Source organism: Rhagoletis zephyria, unplaced genomic scaffold (genome assembly GCF_001687245.7).
Source record: "Rhagoletis zephyria isolate East Lansing unplaced genomic scaffold, Rhagoletis_zephyria_1.1 Rzeph_scaffold_00432, whole genome shotgun sequence".
Lineage (NCBI taxonomy): Eukaryota > Metazoa > Arthropoda > Insecta > Diptera > Tephritidae > Rhagoletis > Rhagoletis zephyria.
The window spans coordinates 99,857-121,555 of record NW_016157516.1 but is presented as its reverse complement, the minus strand read 5'-3'; the positions used below and the strand labels follow the sequence as shown (position 1 = coordinate 121,555).

Genomic DNA, 21,699 nt, shown 5'->3' with positions numbered 1-21,699 from the left:
CATAAAAAAATTAAAAACNAAAGCTCTACGATTTCCACATTAGTGGAACTGATTTCCACATGAGTGCAACTGATTTCATTGTCACATATGAAAAATATGAATTTAAAAGCGAAAAAGCTTTTGACTGCCGTATCCGAGTAGGTAGAGATGTCGACTATAATTCCGTGTGTCGCAGGTTCAAATGCCGGCACATGGAGTATTTAATTGTTAGAAACAAATTTATTAAGATACAAAATTTATACATTTCACATGAAATTTCAATTTGTCAATAGCATTTTCAATCTTGATAATTTATCAAGAAAAGGGCTTTTGATTTCTGTGCTAGAATACCAATTCTTGATAAATAATAAAAAATTGACAAATTATAAAGATTTTAAATTTAATAATCGTATTATTTTGTCTAACTTCTATTTCACCTAATAATTTTCAACAATTTGGATTTAATATTTAATGAAATATCGCAGTTTATGCATTTTTCGAAAATACCGCTATATGGGAAGTGGGGGTGGTTAGAGTCCGATTTCAACCATTTTCAATACCACTTTACCTTGGAGAAAGGGCAACCCACGTACCAAATTTCGTTGGGATATCTCAATTTTTGCTCGAGTTATCCTATACATGGACAGGCGGACAGAGGGACGGACGGACCGATATGGCTTAATTGATTTCTTTTTTTAATTCTGAGCATTTATGTATACATTTGTCTATATCTATCTTGATTCCTTTAGGCTGTTATAAACAACCGTTATGAGAACAAAGTTATAATACCTACCCTTGTGCACAAGTGCGCTCGGGTTTAAAAAAATCTTTTAAAAATATAAATTTCGTTTCGTAAAATAGGGTTAATTATACGAGTAGTAAGTAGCAACCTCAAACGATATATTTCAATGTGCTTACATCATGAAAATTTTGAACAAACTTCCTTAGACGCTGAACGCCGCCGCCGCGCCGATATTTTCGTAACTCGGCGGCCCTGAAGTCTCTAGGTTCTACTGAGTTCCTTGATACTTTTACAGTCTGTATACTGATGTTACTTCAAGATGGTAGAAGTTCTCTCCTAGAAATCAATTTTTCACATCTCAGAGCCTTGAAACTCCGTAATGTGTTCTTATGTATTATGAATGAAATCGTTTCTTTTAGCCTATAGCACTTCATCGTTTTTTTTTACTTTATCTTAAAATTATTAAGGTCTCCAATTATTAAAATCATTCATTAAGACATCAAAACAAAAAACCTTAAATCTTTATGAATCAGTCGATTGCAGAATCAGTCGATTGCAGCAATAAAAAACTTTAAACGCTTACAAACTAACGGAGCAAAAGAGAGTCATCAGTCACCGATTTAAGATCACGACAAACGTTTATCTATTAACCGTGAAAAGTAAAACCAAACAAAATAAGCTCCTGCTGCAGCAATTGCAGCTGCACGATAAATTGCAGCAACCAAACAATTGAAATTGATTTTAAATAAAATGGTAAATTTTCGTTGATGATATCACAAATTAAAATGAAAACTCAACACGATTATGAAGAGAACAAAAAAAAAGAAACAACAACAGCAATAAAGCACGCTTGCGGCCAGCATTTCGCAATGATTCGTTAAGTGAATGATTGAAAGGAAATTCGTGGAGTGTGTACGTATGTAGGCGGTAGTCGTTGGGTTGGGGTGGAGTAAAAGGCGTCAGATAGATTATTGGCAGCTGCAGACAAGCACGCACAGAAGGGGCGTCTTTCCGCCGCTTCCTTTGTTGCGAGCGTGGCAATTAAGTATTGAATTGTTTTATTTTTGTCTTCAAATTAAAAATTCGACTTGAATTGGAATGCAAGCAAATCTATTGCTTAGATAAGCTTAAATACTGTTACTAAGCAAATACTGTAAAGCGTACCTCCAAACCGCGCCAGCTGGGCTGAGCTGTGTTGAAAAGTTGAGTGCACTATGACATTGAATTTGTATGCATTGACTGACTCATGCATAGATAATGTACCTAAACTATAGCATTAGCGATGAATTGGAAAAATTACATGCAACGGCAGCTGGCGTATTTACCTGTCTGTATGTTTTTGTTTCTTGAATAAATAAAAATGTATACATACTGAATGGTTCAAGCAAAAAGAAGATTTTTAAATTCAATGTCATGTTGTGCATTTTTAAGCTGCTGTCGTTTGTCAAGATCGTATCACAGATCATATAAATAAATACCAGCTGAAAGCAATCAGAGGGAATAAAGAGAAATACAAACAATGGTAGAAAAAATATCAGCTCAGTATATATGTATGTATGCACATATTTAGCCTGAAGTTCAGTGTTAAGTACGTATGTGTGCATTTGGAATTTGACCGACAGCAGGCATGTTTCTAAAATAATATATTACCAATCAATTTATTTTGATAAGACTTTTTAATAATGTAAATTTTTTTTCTAGTACATTAACCACTAAGTGATGTCTTCAGATTTCTATAGCTAAGTATAGGAATGTTTGCATATATGAATATTAGTTCGTCGGCGGCTAGAAAGACCCACATATTTCCTTTTTGATGATGTCACCCATCTACTAGACTCTAATAAATTGAATTACCGCCAAAGTTGCAGAGATGTTTTTAAAATCGGTTCGAAAAACTAACATGTGAAAACCTAAAGATTTTTTTTGAATATTGAAGAAATTTGGTTTTGCAATTTTTCACCCGTGAACCGTGTAAAAACCCCAATCATTTGGGAACGCATAAAGGACAACCGTGCTAAAAGAAAGGTAAGGATAAGTCTAGCGCCTTTGTCTTCATCTGAGCGCTACGCTTTCATTTTTGGTGTGCGTTTGACCGAACCAGGGTCCTCCACAGCGGCGGTCAATACAAAATATTAATAATTAGCAATAGAGAAGCAGACCCACATTAGCCAACGGCTAATAAATATTTGCCGAGACTAGTATCTTCTGTGAGCTAATATTTGACCAGCGCCATCTATCTTAATAGTCGAAATAAAATAATGTAAAAAAAAAATATTTTTTAAAAACAAGCTTTTATTTTACCTGTACAATCAAAGGAATAAAATGAAGTAGTGTAACAAAAGATTTTTAGCAAGAAAATTTTGTCAAAACTGCACTAAAATGAATAAAATAAAATAAGTTAAGGTCTCGTTAAAGTTACAAAAAGCCATTTAGTGAAAGGAGTTATTCAAACTCTAATGAAAATTACTAACAGTTTGTACTAATTTACTTGGTTTTTAAAAAAGCTTGTCGCGCGAATAGCAAACCGGCATTTAAATATCTGCATACATACATATACATACATACCTAACCAATTATGCATGTTCGGTATGTTGTACCAAGACCAACAACTGTGCCAAGTTTGGGAGAAATTGGTGGAGCGGTTACAAAGATATACACATGTACGCCCATTTTCCAAAAATTTATAATACTCATATTTTTCGCCTAATACCTTGTTTACACCTACGCAAGAAACGCATTAAGAAAAAACGAATTTGACTTAACACATATTTCTTTCAAGCGTTTATACCGTGTCTTTGCAGCGCACTCTCTGAAACCGTATTCAAAAGTATACAAAATTTTTTATTTTATTTCGATATTTTTTTAATATTTGATTTGCGCGATTGAATGGAAACGAGCAATAATTCAGATTTATTTTAATAATTAATTCAAATTTAAAACGGGCCGTATAAAGAAAGCCAGCCTATTTTCACTTCGCGTCGAATGAGTGATGTGTTTGTACCTGTTTTCTAAACAATTTAAGAAATAAAAAACCGATTTGAAATCAAATTCGAGTCAATACACTTTTGAAATTCGGAGCGTATTGAAATTTGGTTTATGCAGCGCTTTATGTGTCGGTATAAACAAAAAATCATTGTATGTAAATATCAATTTTGAGTGAATAAACTATTTTGGTATTTCCAAGAGGCTTCCCTGAGGAGTCCGTTAGACGGAGGAGAAAGTAAGATAAGTCACTGAATTCTTTGGTCCATGCTATCTCAAGTTAGAAATATAGGAGGTGTCAAGCCTCATTATTTTTTTGTACCAGCCACCAATTAAAATTTCTTTAAAAAAAGTCTTCGTCTCCGCACTCGTATTCGATTCGTCTCCATCTTCGTGTTCTCCTTCTCCTTAATTGGTGTAATCAACATCGTATACATGTCGTTGTTTGTTGGGTGTATCTTCGTTTCTGTGCTCGTCTTCGTCTTCGTGTTTTTGTTCGTTTTGATATTTCTCATCGCATTTGTATTCGGCTTGATATTCGTCTTCATTTTGAACTTTGTACTCGTTTTTTCTACTCTTCTTAGGCTTAGTGCTTGCATTTTTTTCCTTTGTCTTTTTCTTAGTCGATCGCCCGCACCCGTTTCGCTGAGTGTATGAGATTTCTGCGTGTAATTTATTTCAATAAAATTCAACATACTCAAATGCCAAGAACAGCAGATTTTAAATTTTTTAAGTCACCCCCAAAATATTTTCAAACCAAAATTTATACCGCAACCGCCAAGCGGTTCTCCAATATCGTGGATTAAATACAACCTATGGTCTCTGTGCACTACTGATTGCCGGCGTTTAAAACGGATTCAGATGACGCAGCGTCGTGATATCCGGTCTGCTTCCAATTGACATCTTGTCCAAATAAGCGACCATTTTGTTTTGTTTCAGAGATGATTTCCAGATAACCCAAGCATGCCAATGCAGCTTGTTAGAATGGCAGCGCAAATTGAACAGCTCAACTTAGGGTCGATGGATGCAACGCTGTATTCCGAATATTGAACGATGGGAAAATAGGTCTCATGGAGAAGTAGACTTCCACCTATCTCGCTCATGGCTGTTTCGAGGCGTTACATTACAAATATAAACACGAGATTGATCCGTACTGCGATTTCTACGAAAAAGGGTATCATGGAAGTCGCGAATTCTATTGTGCCCACGATTCAGCGAACAGAGATGTAGACTCCAACAGCATATCAATGCAGCCAGAAGCTGTAGTAAATTATGTGGTGAGACGTAGAGAAGAATGGAGTTTGGCCAGCAGTGAAATAGCATCAACAAAAAAGCATCTAAAATGGGTGACATAATTTCAAGGTATTTTCCTTACTATTCATAAGAATTAAAATAAGTATGCATATCTATATATTAATACGCTAACGAAATCCCATACAAATCTATTCCTCCCTACTACTCCTATGTTTCTCAACCAATTTGAATGATTCTTCTTTTGTTCGAAAGGTATTTTAAAGGGGAGGTGCGCGTTTTGTTTGTTTTTTCAGTAGGTGGAGTAGGAGTGGCGTTATTCCGAAAAACTTCATTTATGGTCCGACTTGCTTCAAGAGAAATACACCTGCAAAAATTGGACGCGATAGGTGGCTCCAGAGCCGAGTTATTCCAATTTCCGTATATGCCTATGAATTCCTGCTTTGGTTTCACCATCTACTATCTATATATTAATACGCTAACGAAATCCCATACAAATCTATTCCTCCCTACTGCTCCTATGTTTCTCAACCAATTTGAATGATTCTTCTTTTGTTCGAAAGGTATTTTAAAGGGGAGGTGCGCGTTTTGTTTGTTTTTTCAGTAGGTGGAGTAGGAGTGGCGTTATTCCGAAAAACTTCATTTATGGTCCGACTTGCTTCAAGAGAAATACACCTGCAAAAATTGGACGCGATAGGTGGCTCCAGAGCCGAGTTATTCCAATTTCCGTATATGCCTATGAATTCCTGCTTTGGTTTCACCATCTACTATCTATATATTAATACGCTAACGAAATCCCATACAAATCTATTCCTCCTTACTGCTGCTATGAATTTCAAAATTATTTAACATAAAGTATATTACTCCACCAAAAAATATAAGAGACCTAGACGATCAACAGGTGATTATGGACATAAAAACTTCCCAAGCAAAATGAAAAATTTTGTAAAAAAAGTGAGGTGGTCGTTTTTCGACAACGGGGCGAAACTAGTATGTATTATTGTGTTGGTATTTGCCTTTTACTTCTTGTAAGTCAAGCTAGTCAAAGAATTAAAGATACTTAATGAATATTTAAGAAAAAGGAAAGAGTTTTCCACTACAAATAAGGCGTGATAGAACCTACTAGGTGTAGCCCAGGACTGAGTACCTCTAACTGGTACGTACGTGCGAGCCTGGTGCTCAAACCTCCTCCCGACGAAATACTTGGCGGTGGTACCGGGGGGATCGGTACTTGGACATAATGAGGTTTAGTTCGGGTTAAAGTCCCACACTGACGAGTAGAGGAATTTGATGTTTCATCCTCGTAAAAAAATTTAGGGACATATATACATACATATGTATGTGTGTACATACTTAGTCGTGGCAATCAATAGCCAGTGAGGGTATCATGAAATGCATGGCAAGTCACTTGTCCCCATATATTTGAATCAAAGAAAAATATTTAGAAATTTTCAACCAATACTTCCCATACAGCAAACGAAATGAGGAAAATTTGAGTTTTTTTCAAAAGTTTTTGGCGTCAAAATGACAGACTGTCTGCCAATTTGCATTAAAAAGGTGCTTGCACAATCACAAGAAAAAATATTTTTCATTATTTCTGTTGCCTAAAAACGTGCTTCCTTTTGCTGTAAATTTTCTTGAAGAAACAAACATAAGAGCATTTTTTAGAGAACGGCAGGCAACCTTGTTAAAGGGAATGTTTCTTTTTGCCCTAAAAACTTAAATTATACAAATAAAAGTAATATCTGTAAAATAGAAGTTCGGGAAGTTTAAAGCTTTTTCTTTAAATGGCGCCCTTTTAAAAAAATCGTTTCATTGCTTCCCATTCAGTAAAGTTTTTAGTGAAGGTATAAAATTTGACCATAACATCCATATCGAAACGTAAGACGTAATCTATATACGTAAAGAAAATCATTTTTAAATACTTTTCCTCTAAATCGACTTTTTAATATTTAAAACAAAAAGGAGTGATATATTTATACATTTTGGGATTTATGATAAATTTTTCGTAAAATCGCGGCAACAATGTAATCAAATATAAACAAGGTAAGCAGCCGATTTTCATTATGTTGTTTAAGACTTTTCCAAAAGCTTACCAAACTGTTCGCCTTTTTTAAAGTAAACCTTTACCACAAATTTCACTCACCTGCAAAGAAAAGAAAAATAATTAAATATGTTTCTTATTTAAATAGATATGATCTTAGACTAATTACAAAATATACTTATTTAAGCTTATAAATATCAAAATGTAAGTATGTATGTATTTAGTTAAATTATAAATACGATTTATAATCGCACTGTTCCAGTAACGCTCCAATTTGTAATTATAATTATGCCAAGAAAAAAAAAAACAGCCCGCCAACAGCTCAAAGAACCGCAGTGTGACTGGTGAACAGCCAACCCAGTACCATACATAACCATACATATGATATGTATAACAAAATGAATTAAGTGCAGTTTCGATTGCAAAGCAATAATAATAAAACAAATGCTATTAACATAAAATGAACTTGCGCTTTAGCGTTCCATTGTCTAAACTAACTTGCAATTTTTTGTTCGAGTCAACCTGTTTACACCGTTTTTACACCATTAACTTAGACAATCCTTTGGTGTCATTGCTAAAGTCATAAAAAAAAAACAATTGTCTGGGGAATTGAATTTGAACACGCCCACTGGCTTTTAGTGCAGTGTGTTATTGTGGCGTTTCGAACAACTACAAATTGTGTTAGTGGGTGCGCTTTAATGTTGCAATAAATGTTTCTTTTTTTTTAATGGAAACTGTTTCACACTTTATAAAACTTTAATAGTGACAATGCTTGGTCGCTTGTGTGAACGTATTCTTAAAAATACACAAATAAGACCAACTAATCTACTTATTAATTTAGCCGAATTATATCCAATTATAATGATAAATTGAATATAACTGACAGGGCTGAGGAGACTTAATTTGTTTTCTATAAACCGATGTACATACATATGTAGAATTGCTAGTATATATGTGACAATCTCAATCCATAGGTAGGTAGTAACGTGCTGATATGAGAAGAGGTGCTGGTGATTTTGAATGGCATGAATACATATTTATTTATGAAGTTTTTGCTGCTAAAAGGCGTGATATGAAGAAGTTAGTATGGAGTTGCAACGCTTTAAAAATAATGAAATTGGTTTGCTGTGCTTATGAACTATTGAGCTTTTATTATCTACATACTCATATACATATATTAATCGCATACTGAAAATCTTTCGCCACTCACATCCTCCGTAGAAATGAATGACTGTGAAGTAGCAGTTTAAGGGCCGTTTTCTCATCTAACCTTTAGTTTACCGGCCACTTTATCGTCCCGATATACGAGTTTTCGTTTTCTCATCAGCGCATTAAATTCTCGAATCGATAAACTGTTGCTCACCCGATGCAACCTTTAAAATTTGTACCCAACTTTAAATTTTGGTTTGGTTTTGGTTCATGAGCCAGCTATATTAGATATTTCAACCAAAGGTTTTGGTTTTTGCTAACAGTTGCTCTTGCTCTATATTTGCTTATGTTGCATTGCCAACCTTTGAAATTATATGACGAATGTAGTGAAGTTTCACTCTCGGAACTGTAGTGAAGTTTCACTCTACGAAATAACAAATTTATTTTTACCGGTAAGATAAGAAAATTAAAACACTTTAAAGTGAGGAACAATTTATCTGCCCTGTTAGTAAAGGCAACTTTACTGCTTACATTAGAAAATGGCCCTAAAGAAGACCCTGGTGAACTTTTAAAGGGATGGATCGATGCTTCGCGCAAGGGCTGTTGGAGAGTTCTATTGCAAGGAGCTCTCTACTAATCTCAAAATTAGGCTTCCAGCGCAATTCTGGCTAAGATAGTGAAAGGTCTTTTGTATGACAAATGAGTATTGCCGTGTCTTGCGTAAAAATGTGAAATAAAATATGAAATATACGTGTAATTAATTTATTCTACTGATATGGAGTATTTATGTATTAATGTATTAGATATTTTATTACTGTTTTGTGCACGTTTCAGCAGGTTTAGTAAATTTTCAAGGTCATTAATTTTTTTATAAGCATACAAATGTCTAGTAACATAGTCGAAAGTGGACTTGGCTGCATTCACCGTATAAACAGACAAAAAGTAATATCGGAAACTTTGATTTTCAGAAATAAAAACTGCTTTCGAAAGCCATTTTACACTTTATTCTAGCACAAAAGTGCTAGAAAATAAGCTCTCTCATTCACAACTCATGGAGAAAAGTTATTTTGAAAGAAATCAGTGGTACACCATTTAGCTCACACTTTTGTATTTTATTGTTGTAAAGGCACAAATATATTTGTTTTTTTTTTCATTTAATTTTTAGGGACTTATTTTACTTTTTAACTATTTTGATGCTTACCTTTTCTTTCAATTTTTAGATTTTATTGTTTAAAAATTTTTCTTAATTTCATTTCATTTATTAGTTTTATTTTTTTTCTTTTATTTTATAATTAAATTTAGTTTTCTTGTGTTAATTTTTTTTAATTGTTATATTTCACTGATTTAAGAAGAAAAATATATTTGTTTTATATAATTAAATTTTTAGGATCTTATTTGATTTTTTTTGTCCTTTAGAATTCATTTTTTTTTTTATTTTTTGAATTTTATTTTAAAAATAAAAATATTTTTCCAAAATTTTATTTAATTTTTAAGTACTACTTTCTTCTCTTTTGATTAAATTCTAGACTTAATTGTTTTAAAAAGAAAAAAGTTATTTAATTTAATTTTTAAAGATATTTGTATTAATTTTTGCTTTATTTTTATTTTACATATTTTTCATTTTTTAAATTTAATTTTCTTTTATTTATTAGTTTTTATTGTTTTAAAAAGAAAAATATACACCTGATCCTTTTTGTACGCGATCTTTTTTACGCGGCACAATTTTTTGCTGTAATTTTGTTTATTCGTTTTGTAACTATGTACACACAAACTGAAACTCTACATTCTACCTAATAGAATGCTATATTTCAACTTGAATTGACAAGAACAATGGAATACTATCGAAATCTTGACGAAGAGGCCAAAAGTAAAATGCCTCTAAGTCTAATATCCGATTATTCCCACAATTAATAGAAATATGAAAAATCAGCATTTTGATCTCATTCATTTTCTGTATCAGCAACAAATTTTTGTTACAGTTTTATTACGCAAAAATATACGGAAAATTTTCCATTTGTCATTAAAAAATGTTTGTCACCGATACAGAATTGGTCTGTTTACTAAACAAAAATGTTTTTTTTTTTGCTTACAAGCAACAAAATTTATCAGTACACAAAAGGAAAAATGTTGTTTTATTTGGATCGTTCATTTAATAAACATTTAAGTCATATGCTTTCGTTTATCTTAGAGGAATGGGCATATGTTTGTACATATTGAGTTCGTACGAGTTAGAAGTTTCCTATGCAAATACGTTTTTTTACGCGGATTTTTTGTAGAAATTGGACCGTATAGGCTGATTTGCATCACAATTTATCTATTTTTACTTAATTTACTTAAATTGAAACTTTCAAACAGGTGGTAACTCTCTAAGTTTTTTCATTCTATGTTTTAAGTTAGACCTCTAGCAATGCATCGGTGAAAACTGCATTCGATTCCGTGCATTAGTACGAGTGATGCGCGTACAAACATACATACAGACAGATATATATACAGACACCAAAGAAAGTGATAAATTGCTGTTATCGAGAACCCGTAAAATGAAATAGTTCGTAAAAATAGTTGTTCCAGCGATTTTCAGACTAAAACCTTTAGAACTTGCAAATAGCAAAATTGCACTCTTAAGCGAGAGTATTAAAATAACTATAACGATGATTTTGATAATCGAAATAAAAATCAAATAAGAAGGACAGTTTGAAAAGATAGTAGGCAAAAATAATAAATTAATATCAGTTTAAAATATTGATTGCGGTGTTTAAAATGGGTATTTTAATATTTGAAAAAAACCCAACGAAATTCAATAAAATCGGCATAAAGCGCCATCTAGCGCAGAGATAATAAAAAAAGCAACCTTTAAAAATAAATTCCTCGTATCAAAAATCTTTATATTAGTGTTTTCTAAGAAGACTTTTTAGGACTTAACCTAATTAAACAATAACTTGGGTGCAAGAATTAAATCAAGGATATCTTCCTTATTTGAGCTAAACTCGAAAAAAAAACATTAACGTAGTATTATCGACACCTAAAACTAGCACCGGCATTTAGTTTTACTCAATACCAATTTGAGTTGTCGCACAGTGTTTTATAAAGTAGTTAAGTCATATGTACACTTTTGTTTATACTTTTGTTATTGAAAAACTTACATCCATACATATAAACATTTGTATGTGTTTGTTTATATGTATGTATACTAGTTTCATATGTACGCAGTTATACATATGTAACTATAATGTCGGAAAATATAAACAGACATATTTTGAAGGTTGATGCTATTTCCTTTACTTTATTTGCATACATAAATACACTTAAGAGCATTAAGCACATATCCATTTACGTTCTCTTTTCGCACGAATAGCTTAAAATTCTTTTTCTTTTTTGTCAATTTGCTTGTCTTCGTGTTTAATGTATTTAAATGAAGAAGATGAATTGCAAAGCAATACGTGCGCTAAAGGTCTTTAACAACTTTATTTGTATTATTATTTCATACTAACAATGCACTGTACATACGTATATAGTACTTACTCGTATATGCAAATGTATATCGTCATTTAAAGTACAAAACCGCGTACAATACTTTCAAGAATATGTTAGTATAAGTTTTACTTATTTTCAGATATTTTATAGCTTAGCAGCTCATATTAGAGGCACATTGTTGTTCGCAGCAATGTAATTGACTTCTCAGGTGTTAAATTGTTTCTGAGGTTAGCAAAACAAAAAAAGTATCGGCGTAAGGCAATGAAAAAACATATAAGTTATCGGAAGTGGGTTTAGAAATACACAGATTCATATAAATAATAAAAACATATGTACTTTGAATAATGATTAACAAGATTTTATGGACAATGACAGTAATGATTTTTTGAAAGGAATGCAAATTTTAACTGCGTTTTTTTTTGCTTAGTGTTTAAATACAAAATATATTTTTAAACATAGTTTACTGTATACTGTATAAAAATTAGTGCTGCCATACGTCCCCGTTTTCCGAGACATGTCCCGATTTTAGAACGTACGTCCCGGTCTGCCGGTCCAGCCTTGAAATTTCCAGTGTTTCCCTTACACTTCCTAGTTTTAATGCAAAAAAGAGGGTTGTTTAATTTTTATTGTATTTTAATATAAAAGTTTGCTACTACTTTGTGAATTTAAAATATTACATCTTTGAATGATTAGAGCTTTTAAAAGCTTTATAAGGATACATAATAAAGAAAAAATATTGGTAAAAATTTTTAACGTATGCTTTGACTTTTTTTTTTGATGACAGGAGATGCTTCGTCTTGTTCTCGTTGATCACCAGACCCATTCGCTTTGCTTCCCTATCCAACTTGGAAAAGGCAGATCAGACTTCGCTGTTCTTGTTACGACGATGTCAATGTCATCGGCCGGTCATGTGGTAAATTGTTCCTGAGTTCTACTGCTCTTATTATCTTACCCAACACCAAATTAAACAAATTCCAAGGAAGGGAGTCGCCCTGTCTGAAACCCCGTTTGGTATCAAACGGCTCGGAGAGGTCCTTCCCAATTCTGACAGAGCTGATATTATTGCTCAAGGCCATTTTACACAGCCGTATTAGTTCCGCGAGGATACCAAATTCAGACATCGCAGCATAAAGGCAACTTCTTTTCGTGCTGTCGCAAGCGGTTTGGAAATCGACAAATATTTATATGGTGCATGTCGATCCTATTCTCGCGGGCCTTTTCCAAGATTTGGCGTATTGTGAATACCTTATTTATGGTAGATCTGCCAGGTATAAAGCTACACTGATAAGGCCCCATCAGTCCATTGACGGTGGTCTTCAGTCTTACACACAATACGCTCGATAAGACCTTGTAATCTATGCTTAGAAAGCTGATCCCGCGGTAGTTAGCGTGAATGACGGGGTCGCCTTTCTTGTAATAATAATAATAGATTGGCGCTTACACATATGTTAGTGTTTGGCCGAGCTTCTCCTCCAACTTGTGGCGTGAGCCTTGATATTGTCACACAAAGCGGAGGGACCTACAGTTTTACGCCGACTCCGAACGGCGATTCTATTTTTATGAGAAGCTGTTTTTCATGGCAGAAATACACTCGGAGATTTGCCATTGCCTGCCGAGGGACGACCGCTGTTAAGAAAAACCTTTTTCTAAATTTTTTGCGATGTTGCTTTCACCAGGGCTTGAACCCAGGTGCTGGTGAGTGAAAGCGCGCACTGCTTACCACTACACCACAGCGGCCGACGGTCGCCTTTCTTGTGGATTGGGTAAATTCCAGTCATCGGGCATTCGTTCATCTGACCATATTCTGCATAAAAGTTGATGCATGTACCTTATCGGTTCCTTGTCGCCATACTTTAATAGCTCAGCTAGCAGGCTGTCAGCTCCAGCAGCTTTGTTGTTTTTCAAGCGCGATATTGCTATTCGCACCCCATTATAGCCAGTTGGTAGAGCATCGACTCCGTCATCATCGAGTGGAGGCTCGGGTTCGTCTTCTCCACAGCTTTCAGTGTTGCTGTGGAAGAGTGTTCGGGACATCAGTTACTAGGTCACCATTGTTGTCTTACAAGAGGTCACCCTGGTCTTAAAACCTTCCATAAAATTTTCTGGCAATGTTCCAGTTGGGAACCATTTCAAGTCCTTCGCACTCACGTATTTCCAATCGTCTCTTCTTAGTGCGGCAAATACATCTGGCAGTGTGGCCATATTCAGTGATAGTTAAAATGCGGAATTCATTATCATTGAAATGTCCAGTAGTAGTGCAAAAAAAACCCTGGTAACAAAAAAATGGTCCGAGTCGATGTTTGGCCCTCGGAGTGCGCTTAGGTCTAAAACAGTGGAAGCATGCCTTCCTTCTATCACAACATAATCGATTTGGTTTCTCCTTTTTCGATCTGGAGACAGCCACGTAGTTTGATGGATCTTTTTATGCTTGAACCTAGTACTGCATGCAACCATGTTTCGGGCCAAGTAAATATTGGATCAAAATTGGGAAGTCGAATTTTGGTAAAAATAGTATTACTATGAAATTTTTGGAAAATGGGAGTGACCCCGCCGCCCACTTATGATGAAATGATGTATCTCAGTAGCCGCTTCACCAATTCTTCCCAAACTCGGTACGAGCCTTGCCTAGAATCTAGCTAAGAAAACGGTTGAAACTCTTTAAAATCGGACAATAACCACGCCCACCTATCATATAACGGTAATTTCCAGAAACACGAAAACTGCGATAAATCAGTAACTACTGAAGCTAATTGACTGAAAATCGATAACTACAATAACCACTTAGCAAAAAATTAGATTATTATAAATTTATTGATAATGGGCGTGGCGCCGCCCCCGTATGACCACAAATGTGTATTTCGGTAACTGATTCATCAATTTCTACTAAACTTAGTGCACTTAATAACCTTAGTAAAAGGAAGAAATTCGATGAAAATTATTCAAATAGGACGAAAACTACACCCACTTCCGGTATAGCGGCAAATTTTAGACATCCGATCCCTCCGATATTTCAATAACTGAGGACGCTAATTTTCTCCAAGTTAATAGTTACAACAATATCTTAACAATAAATAAGACTGCTATAAACTTTTAGGAATCGGGCGTGGCATTTTATGACCACAAGGTGTATCTCGGTAACCAATTTATAAATTTCTACCAAACTTGGTTCAATTATTTCATTAACTCTAATCAACAAATTATCGAAAAAGTTTGAAATCGGGAAAAACCCTCCTGCTTATCATGCAAATTTACTATAGAAAAAGTTGAAACTATGATATATAATACTTGCACCTGGTATATAAAGTTCGGTTTCGCCCGAACTTATACTTCTTTACTTGTTTAATACTAAAGATTTTTATTGGTGCCCCCTGCATTTTCTGGGGGTTTTGGCGGACATAAGTACTGTAAGAAAACGGTAAAATAAATAATTGGATTTTATTATTGGGAATCTACTAAAGAGAAACAGAGTTTTCGGATCGAAAAATATTGATTTTCAAGAATTCTATACCCTTTCTGCGAAAAGTGGTTTTTTCCCCATGTAAGATACATGGAAAACTTTGAGAGCTTTGAGTGACCTCTAAATATTTATAAAGATAAAAAAATTAGGGATATATTTTTTTCGGTATAGAACAATCCTAGAGGTGAGAGCATAAAAATTCCGACTATAATTTTTCACATGCATTTTTGGACCACCCTAAGGTGCATACATACATGTAACAGCTGAATATCAAAGCAAATGAGAAAATTCGTCTAAAGTACCATTCAGCTGTACAAGCCCTTAGGCGCCTGTCACACCATCAATACATGGATTTCAAAATATTTAGAAATCTTGTGATATTGATCGCGATCCATCAATGCTACACGGCACGATCCAGGATCGCGATCCAAATATCTCGACCGTATGGATGGTATGACAGGCGCCTTATTGTATGTACTATATCAAATCTACAGATACCGCTGGATGAATAGAAAGCACGGCGATTCTTGTTTATGCCAAATTAGAAGCGGGTGTGACTTTTCCCAAGCTACTTTTATAATCTCAGTTCGAATATCAGAGTTAGCTTGACAACGAGAAATGGTCTCACCAGAATGAATAACACACTGCATTATAAAAAGTGAAAAAAATGTACGCTGAATAGTTAAAAAAAAACAGCTCAGAAATCTGGAGAGGCAGTATTTTAAGCAGTGTCAAAAATTCATAATTAAATTCTATAGATAACTTCCAGAAAATGAATTTGCCTTGTTCAGAATACAACCTAATTTTATGAAAAAATACATATTGAATACCAAACGATTTATGAGCTTCTACCTGTCATTCTTAATGAGGCACTAGTTTTATTAATTGGAGAAATTTAAAAAAATCAACACCTTTTTAAAGAATGCAAATAAAGTGAAAAACAAATTTCTTATGTAATTACAAAACTGCACAAAAATTGCATGTGCATAGTTACATGTATTAAGATATCTTTTCTGCACTTTTGTGGCCACATTTGCCATAAATTCGACCGTTTTCGGCAAAATCATTAAATTGCCTGCTGCTGTACAATTTATGACCACATTTGACCCACTTTATGACCCACAAGTTAATACAAATCGCGAAAAAAGACGTGAAATTAAATAACACCAAATCAGCGGCGATGTCGACGGTGTCAGTCTCAGCGGCCATTCTAATAAAAAACATTTATCTTCGCGGCATTTTTCGTATTTTTACTAGCCGAAAATGTTAGCCACTACTCAGCGCATTCCGAATTTAATGTTCACTACAGTTACATATATTTTCGAAGCCAACCATTTCTTGACTACGCATAAAATATTAATTAAATATTGTAAAACTTTTGCGGCGATTTGCTGCGCGCATTTTTTTCTTCGCTTCTCCTTTTTACCTTTGCATACTAATAATCACAATTAATTACATATTTTCTTCATAAGATGTCACTTGAAATTTTATATAATTGATGCCCGCCAGAGTTTTTGTCACATGAATAGGAGCGCGCAAGAAACAGCTTCGAAGTGTTTTAGTACCGAAACAATTTTAAAGGTATTGGCAAAAAAACTTAATTTATATGTATTTGAGTTTTCGCTTTATGCATTTAATTATTGGTTGCGTTTATTACAGTTAGATATGTTGAAGCGTTAAAAGTTTTTTGTATGCGTACTGCGAGTATTTAGTTGTTGGAAATTGTAAAATATAAATGGTTTGATTTCTATTTATAATGTTAACGCTGCTTGGTAGCCTTAATTATTTACAAGTTTTTTTTTTTTTTGTAATTTGAACTAAATTTTGCTTGAAAGTCGTTACGCAAAGGTAGCAATCGAGCGTTGGGCTATGGCTAAGCGGAATAATATTTGAATATTCTCCCAGTCGGCTGCCGTAGCCGAGTGTTTTGAAGTTACTACCACTCGGTAGGATAGAAGTTCGATTTCTCGTCAAAGGCAATGTTAAACCGTTTGGTGTATTTTACAGCGGCTTCGCTAGCTCGGCAATGTTTTACGACGGGAGAAAAACGTTTAAACTGAGAAACACGGATCACGCTATTTAAGAAAATATATTTATTTTTTTTGTGTTTTTTAGTATTTCGGAAGCAAAAATATAAAGAAGCATACGAATTATATTATTCTCACGGCATTAGTTTTGTAATAGGTTATGTTGTTCAGAAGATATATAAAAAAAATAAAAAAATTTAACTTTAACCATTGATATCTTCTTTAATTTTACTTCCGCCAGGTAATTTTGGTGGGGTTGAAATCAATACAAAGAAGTTCTATCGAGCCACATTTCTGGTTGTTGTATAGCGAGATTATTGATATTCTACACTTATGTGCATGGAACGACCTCGGACTATTTCTGCTTAAATTCTGCAGTATGAGAGCAGACTAACTGTCGCTAAGTTGGTTGCAGGTTCCGATTATCAAATACACAAACCAAATTCCGTCAAAAAAAGGGTTGCATTCGCATAAACTCCAAATAAAAGTGGTGTTTAAGGAGAGTTTAACGAAATTTTTTGTATGGTAAACTCCGAGTTGAAAGAGTAGAGTTAAGCGTTAAACTCCAAAATGGCCCACAAACTCGAGTTAATGGTACAATGAGAACACATTATTACGCATACATAAATATAAAATTAAAAGTTTCCTACTGATTGCCTTAGATATGTGAATAAGGTGGCGCAACAATTCTCAGGGTATTTTATTTCAATAATTAGATAAAGAAAACAACTTAGCATACATTTTGCCTTAATTAATGTTTGTAGTTTGTTATTGTTTCGTTTTATTTATTTTTTATTTTTTAAGTGAAGGGTTATACAAATTACAATTCACAAAAACGCTTAATTAGATTTCTAGTACACAACTCTCATTGCTTTAGTTAAATTGGATTCTAGTGACTAAGATTAATTAAACTTTTCATCAAATTCATTTATTCATTTCCTCAGAATTTAGATTATTTCCTGTCTTACAAAGCATGTATGTGTGTACCACTTTGTTTTGTTACATTCTCACACCAAGAAATCGGCATCGCCAAACAAAGCATTTTCTTATCTCGGCCGCCAGCACACAAATAGAGCATAAAAAAGTGAACGGTGCTATTCCAATTAGCCACCCACCTGTTTACAGCTCTCTGTAAGTGTGTCTGTAAGTACATACATTCATATGTATGTTTCAAAATACATAAGTACATATACATGTTGGCACTGCATGCAATTATTACGTTTACATTTGCACTGGCAAAAAAAAATAAAATAAAATCATAAATGTATTGCGCTAGTTAGTTGACTCACTCAAGTATCTCGCTCGCGGTTAGCAGCATCTGAATGGAAAAAACTGCAATAAAAATCAATAGCGACTACTGTTAGTGGAATTATTGTTGCCCTATAAAACTCTGGTGCCATGCATTCGCTGACCCAAATTTGAATGCTGTGCAATTCGTGTACTTTTGTCAACGAGTATTTTCTATGAGTGTGTGCGGTGTGAATGAAGCAACTAACTGTAGTTGCGTGGGCGCTGAAAACCAACACTTGAACTGTCACTTTGACAGTCACTTTAAATTGTCAAGTGCGTTTGAAAGTATTTTAAGTGTACGCCGGTAACAGCTTCATAATGATCGAGTGTGATGGCATTTATTAAGATTGTTTTTATTAGATGTTGCAATTATGATTTGCATTTTTTTGGGTAAAACTGGCTTCCACCAATTCCAATTCAGTTTAATATTCATTCATGTTAATATTCACAGAAATATACATCGTGTGAGTTCTTAAATGGTTTATCTTCCGGTAAAGCAAACGAAATATAGAGAAAAGTATGCAGTATTGGTTACTAAGCGAGAACTATTTGAGAGGCAATGGATGTAACTATATGTATTTTTTACTTAGACATCATTTCGCAATGCTCCTGGAATTAAGAAGAGCCCTAGCAAATCGGTCGCTGTTTACCTGTTCACATATAAGCTTACTTTGGTTATGTTTCGTGCGTTTTGGGTATGCAGTTTTGTAGCTAATTAAATTTTAGTAGGTTAAAGTGGAAATTTCAAGACTCTAGAAAATCGCGTTGATTTTTATACCCGAGNTTTAAAATCGGACAATAACCACGCCCACATCCCATATAACGGTAATTTCGAGAAATACGAAATCCTCGATAAATCAGTAAATATTAAAGCTAATTTATTCAAAATGATGGTTGCAACAATTCTTTGCCAGGAAATACGTTTATGGTAAAATTTTGGAAAATGGGCGTGGCACCTCCCACTTATGATCACATATATGTATATCGGTTACCGGTCTACCAATTTGTACCAAACTCGGTATGGCTATTGTGCTTGCCACATAAAAGCAAAATGTTGAAAATTATTGAAATCGGACTGCCGCTTTTCATATTACGGTAAATTTCAGAAATGCTTGAAACTGCAATATTTCGAAATTTAAGGACGCGAATTTACCCAAAATTGATACACCACGGCTTACCACCTAGCGGTAGGAAAGGTGAAAAAACATATATTTAATACTTGCGCCGGGTATTTAATGTTCGGCTCCGCACGAACTTAGACTTTCTTACTTGTTAATATTATTATTTTTTTTTGCTGATGGGCTAGGCATTTTCTCCCACACAACCGAAATTGGCTGGCATACTTTGCATGGAAGAAAAAGCACAACACCGTCAGCCAAAAAAACTATAAAAAATCAACGCGATTTTCTAGCGTCTTAAAATTTGCACTTTATCTACTAAAATTTAATCCTCTACAAAACTGCACACCTAAATTTTTCCAAAAATTCTGAATAAAAAGTTTAAAATATTTGAATTCAATTGTTAAAACTTGTTGAAGTTTCATAATTTTTGTACCATGTTTGAAATGTGGACTTATGTGGCGCTGCTTAGGTAAACTGCTAGACTTAAAAAAAAATATACAAATATTAAATAAACAAAGGAAAATAGCCAAGACTAGTCACTTGCCCTAATCAGCTGACCACAAGCCGTGATGTGCACACTAAAGGTCTGATTATGTCCTCGCATAACTGCGCATAAATGTCAAACTGTCAGGTGAAAATCGGTAGAATGCATTTTGTATGTATTCCATTACCCACAAATTGGCAGAACATGTAAAAAATTAGCGATCTGTTGAGCTTAGATTTTGCATCACATTTTCTTAAGTGCAGTGGTACTAAAGCAATATTGCTACAGAGATTAGGGCAATTCACTACTCTATCCATGTAATTTTGGGAACAAGTAAAGAATAGGTCCCGTTGAGATAAAAAAAGAAAAAATGTACGAGCCCCTCCGCTTTTCCCTGGTTTTAATGGAAAACATTTTTGTTGTGCAAATTCATAGGGTCGGTGCTAGGAACTTTAAAAAGTAATTTTTAATCAAAAAACAAAACCAACTTCAATTCGCATATAAAAATGTAATAGTACCGTTAATTTCTTCATGATCCAGTGATTGGATTCTAGGAGCGTCCACATTACAATGGGACCTTTCCTTTAAAAATAGAACTATAGAAACCGGTTAACCAGGTCCAAAGTTATGCGGTAACATACATAAAAAAGAAACATTTCGACGAATTGATAACCTCCTCCTTTTTTTTGAAGTCAGTTAAAAAATTATATGGTTTAGCTTGCCGTCAAAAAGCGGTGGGTCACTGCTTTTCGTAAGAATAAAGCTCTTCGAGTAAATTGTAAGCAACATTCGACCTTTAAAGCATAACAGACGCACATTAAAATATTAACAGAGTTGCCACCTTGTTAAAATTTTTGTTCAATCAGTTAAATGAATTGCTGCAATAATATGGGTATCAATGGAAATGGGTTTCATAAAGGCTTTATCTCTAAGCAACCTCCCAGGGTGGCCACCGGTTTAAAAAATCAAATTCGATTTTAATTTAGGGAATTAGATAATTAAAATATATATCACAGTATAGGTAAGAAAATGTAATAAAACTACATTTTTGTAATACTAATAGTAATATACTTATATACCCATTATCCAAAAAAGGAGCTTATCCCAAGAATCGATTTTGAGTGAATTAGCTTCAGTAGTTAAGAATGGTTTTCACTATGTCATATTTTGACGCCAAAATTTTGCGACATGTTTTGACACAACTTAATCTCCTTTATGCATACCTTTATCGATGATATTATGGGCCAAAAACTGACAGATAGTCGATTTATTAGCGCATGTACACGACTAAAGACTTATCCTGATCCAAATCAATCGATAAACCACTTTTGAATCCCATTTGACAATGTGTTTTCCCTTATTTGACGACAAATGTCACTGAATTTGACATAGTGAAAACCGGCTCTTACTGATTTATCGCATACCGTTATATGGGAAGTGGGCGGGGTTATCTCCCGATTTCAAAGATTTTAAGCAGATATATTAGATATAGCCTAAGCAAGGCTCATACCGTGTTTAGTATGGATTGTTGAGGCCGATACTGAGATACAGCATTTCATCATAAGTGGGCGGGGTCACTCCCATTTTCCAAAAAGTTCATAACAATCGTAGTTTGTTCCAAAATTTTACTTCACATACCACTACTCAACAATTTGGATACAATATCTAAATTGACATTTATCTAAATTTAAACGCTTGTATA

General features: G+C 34.1%; 2 protein-coding genes across 2 annotated transcripts in view; one reads left to right on the top strand and one right to left on the bottom strand.

The window, feature by feature from the left end:
- Positions 1-7,088, bottom strand: part of LOC108359656 (uncharacterized) — a 106,074-nt gene extending 98,986 nt beyond the window's left edge. The window contains exon 1 of the mRNA XM_017611608.1: positions 7,051-7,088. The gene's annotated coding sequence lies outside the window, so the exon portion shown is untranslated. The remainder of the gene's footprint in view (positions 1-7,050) is intronic.
- Positions 1-21,699, top strand: part of LOC108359658 (KDEL motif-containing protein 1-like) — a 201,438-nt gene that overhangs the window by 95,915 nt on the left and 83,824 nt on the right. The window lies entirely within an intron of this gene.